This window comes from Oncorhynchus clarkii, chromosome 29 (genome assembly GCF_045791955.1).
Source record: "Oncorhynchus clarkii lewisi isolate Uvic-CL-2024 chromosome 29, UVic_Ocla_1.0, whole genome shotgun sequence".
Lineage (NCBI taxonomy): Eukaryota > Metazoa > Chordata > Actinopteri > Salmoniformes > Salmonidae > Oncorhynchus > Oncorhynchus clarkii.
The window spans coordinates 35,416,676-35,422,675 of NC_092175.1; positions in this window are offsets into that span (position 1 = coordinate 35,416,676).

Sequence of the window (6,000 nt, forward strand, 5' to 3'; positions counted from 1 at the left end):
GTGTGGTTGCTGTCAGAAGTTGTACGGTTGAGGTATGTAATTGTGTGGTTGTGGTCACTAGATATGGTCAGAAGTTGTGTGGTTGTGGTATGGAATTGTGTGGTTGTGGTCACTAGATATGGTCAGAAGTTGTGTGGTTGCTGTCAGAAGTTGTACGGTTTGAGGTCAGAAGTTGTGTGGTTGCTGTCAGAAGTTGTACGGTTTGAGGTCAGAAGTTGTGTGGTTGCTGTCAGAAGTTGTATGGTTGAGGTATGTAATTGTGTGGTTGTTGCCACCGGAAAGGGTAAGCAGTTGTGTGGTTGCTGTCAGAAGTTGTAAAGTTGTGGTATGTAATAGCATTAGTGGTCAAAACGGCAGCTGTTTGGGAAAGTTTGAATTTTTTTTACAAAAACAGCTGTACTGTAAGTTCCGTATGGAGTATTTTGATTCCACACACAGCTATGAATAGCGGAGAAGTAGCTGAATATCCCATACGCTCTAACTTTTTGTCTAACTTGTTGCAGGAGTGGTAAAAACGGACGTTGATTGCCAAAATGTTACAGAAAATGATGTTGATGCGGTTACTTAAACTGCTGTAACTTTTGATGCAAATATTATTCGTCCAAACTCCAGATTTGAGTAGACTGACTTTTATCCAGCCAATCACATGAGCCCCTGGGATTGGAGCTCTACCGTAACCAGGAGGGAAGTCTCTCTTTTCTGTCCCAATCGCTCTGCTGTCCCAATCTCTCTGCTGGCCCAAGCAAAATGGCGCCAACAGAGATGGTCGCCTCACTTCAGGTCCTTAGGAAACTATGCAGTTATTTGTTATTTTATGTATTATTTCCTACATTGTTAGCCCAGGAAATCTCAAGTGTTATTACATACAGCCGGGAAGAACTTTTGGATATAAAAGTGATGTCAACTTACCAACATTACGACCAGGAATACGTACTTTCTGAAGAGGATCCTTTGTTCGGACCTTCACCCTGGACATGGGCTCTTATCCCAGAGCCAGGGGCCCAAAACAACGCGGTCAACTCAGGAGAGGCAGAAGGAGTGGCCTACTGGTCAGACTCAGAAGACGAGCACATCATCCACTGCTTCCGAGCATATTACTCGTCAATGTCCAATCTCTAGATAACAAGGTCGACGAAATTAGTGCATGAGTTGCCTTCCAGAGAGACATCAGAGATTGTAACATTCTCTGTTTCATGGAAACATGGCTCACTCGGGATATGTTGTCAGACCCCGCGCCGACAGAAACAAACATCTCTCTGGTAAGAAGAAGGGTGGGGGTGTATGCCTTATGATTAACGACTCATGGTGTAATCACAACAACATACAAGAACTCAGCTCCTTTTGTTCACCTGACCTAGAATTCCTTACAATCAAATGCCGACCACATTATCTTCCAAGAGAATTCTCTTCGATTACAGTAATGAGATACCTCATCGGCCCTGAAAGAACTTCACTGGACTCTATGTAAACTGGAAACCATACATCCTGAGGGTGCATTTATTGTAGCTGGGGATTTTAACAAAGCTAACCTGAAAACAAGACTTCCTAATGTCGTGTCTTTGGCTATGCCAGATTACGTGATATGACATGTTTTTCTATAAAATAGTTTCTCTGTAATTGATATTACCTGATTGAGCTAATCAGGTGAATGTAATTAACTAGAAAGTCGGGGCACCATGGAAGAATGTTTATAGAGCTGTTATCTTCCGAATAAACTCTTAAAGACCTGATAATCTTTTACATGAATTCTAAATTCTATCAGCATATTGAATGCGCGACACGAGCTGGTAGCATTCTGGATCATTGCTACACTAACTTCCGCGATGCATACAAAGCCCTCCCCTGCCCTGCCTTTGGGCAAATCTGACCATAACTCCATTTTGTTGCTCCCAGCCTATAGACAGAAACTAAAACAGGAAACGCCCGTGCTCAGGTCTATACAACGCTGGTCTGACCAATCAACGCTTTGAGATTGCTTCGATCACGTGGACTGGGATATGTTCTGGATAGCCTCAGACATTAACATTGATGTTTTCGGTGACTCTGTGAGCGAGTTTATTAGCAAGTGCATCGGAGATGTTGTACCCACTGTGACTATTTAAACCTTTCTTAACCAGAGAACGTGGATTGATGGCAGAATTTGTGCAAAAATGAAGCATGAACCACCGCTTTTAGTCATGGGAAGGCGACTGGAAACATGACCAAATACAAACAGTGCAGCTATTCCCTCTGCAATGCAATCAAACAAGCAAAGCGTCAGTAAAGAGACAAAGTAGAGTCTCAATTCAATGGCTCAAACACGAGACGTATGTGGCAGGGTCTACAGACAATCACGGATTACAAAAAGAAAACCAGCCCTGTTGCGAACATCAACGTCTTGCTCCGAGACGAATTAAACAACTTCTTTACTCGTTTTGAGGACAATACAGTGCCACTGACACGGCCTGCTACCAAAGCCTGTGGGCTCTCCTTCTCCATGTGAGTAAAATATTTAAACGCGTTAACCCTCGCAAGGCTGCTGGCTCAGATGGCATCCCTAGCCACGCTACTGGAGCATACGCAGACCAGCTGGCTGGTGTGTTTACGGACATATTCAATCAATCCCTATCCCAGTCTGTTGTCCCCACATGCTTCAAGATGGCCACCATTGTTCCTGTTCCCGAGAAAGCTAAGTTGACTGAACTAAATGACTATCACCCCGTTGCCCTCACTTCTGTCATCATGAAGGGCTTTGAGAGAATAGTCAAGGATCATATTTTTATTTGTATTTTTTATTTCACCTTTCACCAGGTAGGCTCATTGAGATCAAGTTCTAATTTGCAACTGCGACCTGGCCAAGATAAAGCATAGCAGTTCGACACATACAACAGCACAGGGTTACACATGGAATAAAGAAAACATAGTCAATAATACAGTAGGAACAAAAAAAGTCTATATACAGTGAGTGCAAATGAGGTAAGATAAGGGAGTTAAGGCAATAAACAGGCCATGGTGGCGAAGTAATTACAATATAGCAATTATACTCTGGAATGGTAGATGTGCAGAAGATGAATGTGCAAGTAGAGAGACTGGGTTGCGAAGGAGCAAATAAATACAGTATGGGGATGAGGTAGTTGGATGGGGTGTTTACAAATTGTCTATGTACAGGTGCAGTGATTTGTGAGCTGCTCTGACAGCTGGTGCTTAAAGCTAGTGAGGGAGATATGAGTCTCCAGCTTCAGTAATTTTTGCAGTTCGTTCCAGTCATTGGCAGCATAGAACTGGAAGGAAAGGTGGCCAAAGGAGGAATTGGCTTTGGGGGTGACCAGTGAGATATACTTGCTGGAGCGTGTATCACCACAAACCTTCCTGATACCCTAGACCCACTCCAATTTGCTTACCGCTGCAATAGGTCCACTGATGATGCAATCGCCATCACACTGCACACTGCCCTATCCCATCTGGACAAGAGGAATACCTATGTAAGAATGCTGTTCATTGACTACAGTTCAGCATTTAACACCATAGTACCCTCTAAACTCATCATTAAGCTCGAGACCCTGGGTCTCGACCCCGCTCTGTGCAACTGGGTCCTGGACTTTCTGACGGGCCGCTGCTGGGTGGTGAAGGTAGGAAACAACATCTCCACCCTGCTGATCCTCAACACTGGGGCCCCACAAGGGTGCGTTCTCAGCCCTCTACTGTACTCCCTGTTCACCCCTGACTGCGTGGCCATGCACGCTTCCAACTCAATCATCTATTTTGCAGATGACACGACAGTGATTGGCCCGATTACCAACAACGACAAGACGGCCTACAAGGAGGAGTTGAGGGCCATCTGAGTGTGGTGTCAGGAAAACAACCTATCACTCAACATCAACAAAACAAAGGAGATGATTGTGGACTTCAGGAAACAATGTGGATGGGGGGAGCAGTAGTGGAGAACGTGAAAAGTTTGAAGTTCCTCGGCATACACATCACGGACAAACTGAAATGGTCCACCCACACAGACAGTGTGGTGAAGAACTGTACTCTTCACATGATGCTTTATCATTTCCTTAATGAAAATGAGTCTAGATATTTCAACCTGTCCTTTGTTCACAGTGCGTATAACCCCTGGCTGGTTCCCTTGGTTTGGAGAATAAACCTCAGGAGGCTGAAGAAATTTGGCTTCTCACCTAAAACACTCACAAACTTTTACAGGTGCATAATCGAGAGCATGCTGTCGGGCTCTATCACTGCCTGGTACCGCAACTGCACCCTGCTCAACCGCAAGGCTCTCCAGAGGGTAGTGAGGTATGCACAACGCATCACTGGGGATAACTACTTGCCCTCCAGGACACATACAACACCCAATGTCACAGGAAGGCCAAAAAGATCATCAAGGACAACAATCACCCGAGCCACTGTCTGTTCACCCCGCTATCATCCAGAAGGCGAGGTCAGTACAGGTGCATCAAAGCAGGGACCGAGAGACTGAAAAACAGCTTCTATCTCAAGGCCATCAGACTGTTAAACAGCCATCATTAACATAGAGAGGCTGCTGCCAACATACAGACTCAAATCTCTGGCCACTAATAATGTTTACATATTATATTACTCATCTCATATGTATACTGTACTCTATACCATCTACTGAATCTTTCCTGGCCATCGCATGGCCATCGCTCATCCATATATTTTTATGTGCATATTCTTAATCATCCCTTTACATTTGTATCTGTATTGTATTATAAGGTAGTTGTTGTGAATTTGTTAGATTACTTGTTAGATATTACTGCATGGTCGGAACTAGAAGCACAAACATTTCGCTACACTCGCATTAACATCTGCTAATCATGGGTATGTGACAAATACAATTTGATTTGATTTGATCTCTCTGCTGACCCAATCTCTCTGCTGGCCAAAACTCTGCTGTGGTTTTCCATGCCTGCCTGAGGATGTGCTCAGTAATTTAATAAATATGTTTAAAAAATATATATATTGAATATGTTAAAGTGCATTTCTCACACCCAAGGTGTAAAAATGTTTGTACAAAAAAAAAAACGCAACATAGAACACAGAACAACATTGAACAACATAGACAACAACCCAAGCTATATACAGGTGTCGACAGATCCAGAGGACATGAGAACAGAATTAACAGAGGAGTTGGAAAGCTTTTCTGAACAGCACAGTCTTGTCACCCATAGTTTTGAGTCTGCTGCGTGGCTCACAGTACCTTCGATGTTTCACCAGCCTGCCCTTTGGCTACGCTGAAAAACACATGGAGCTGAATCAAACATATGTTTTAAAACTAGGGAACTAGGAATGTCTTTTAGAATTCAGCTCCCTTTTAATGAGCCAGAGGACACGTATCCAATATCCACAGTTCATTTTTACAGACACCTCTCTTAGATCAGGATGATTTTTCTAAAGTGTTTTGGGGAACGCCTGGCTGGCTATTTTCCCTCAGGACAGCTGGTGTAGCTGCCACACCCAGCTCCACTGGTCATTATAATTATACTGTACTCTTCACATGACACTTTATCATTTCCTTAACGAAAATGAGTCTGGATTTTTCAACCTGTCCTTTGTTCACAGTGCGTAAAACCCCAGGCTGGTTCCCTGGGTCTGGAGAATAAATGGAACAATGCGTTCTTCTTCTTTGTCAGATGATTGATATATAATCCATTTGTCCACATAACAAGGCTGGAACATGAGAAGATGTGGTGAATCGTTGAAAACAACAGTAAAATAAAGTCTCATCACTCCTCAGAAAGAATTAATGACCAGACTTAGCACAGTGACAGCCTGTCTGGTCAGGGTAGGTAATACGCATATGGACCTCACACCTCAAATGAAGCTCTATTGAGGGAAATGTGAGGCAGGCGGGACCAGGAACATGTGTATAATGTTATTACTCTCTACATTCCGGGGAATTTTTTTTAATGTTTTTATTTATTTATTTTACCTTTATTTAACTAGGCAAGTCAGTTAAGAACAAATTCTTATTTTCAATGACGGCCTAGGAACAGTGGG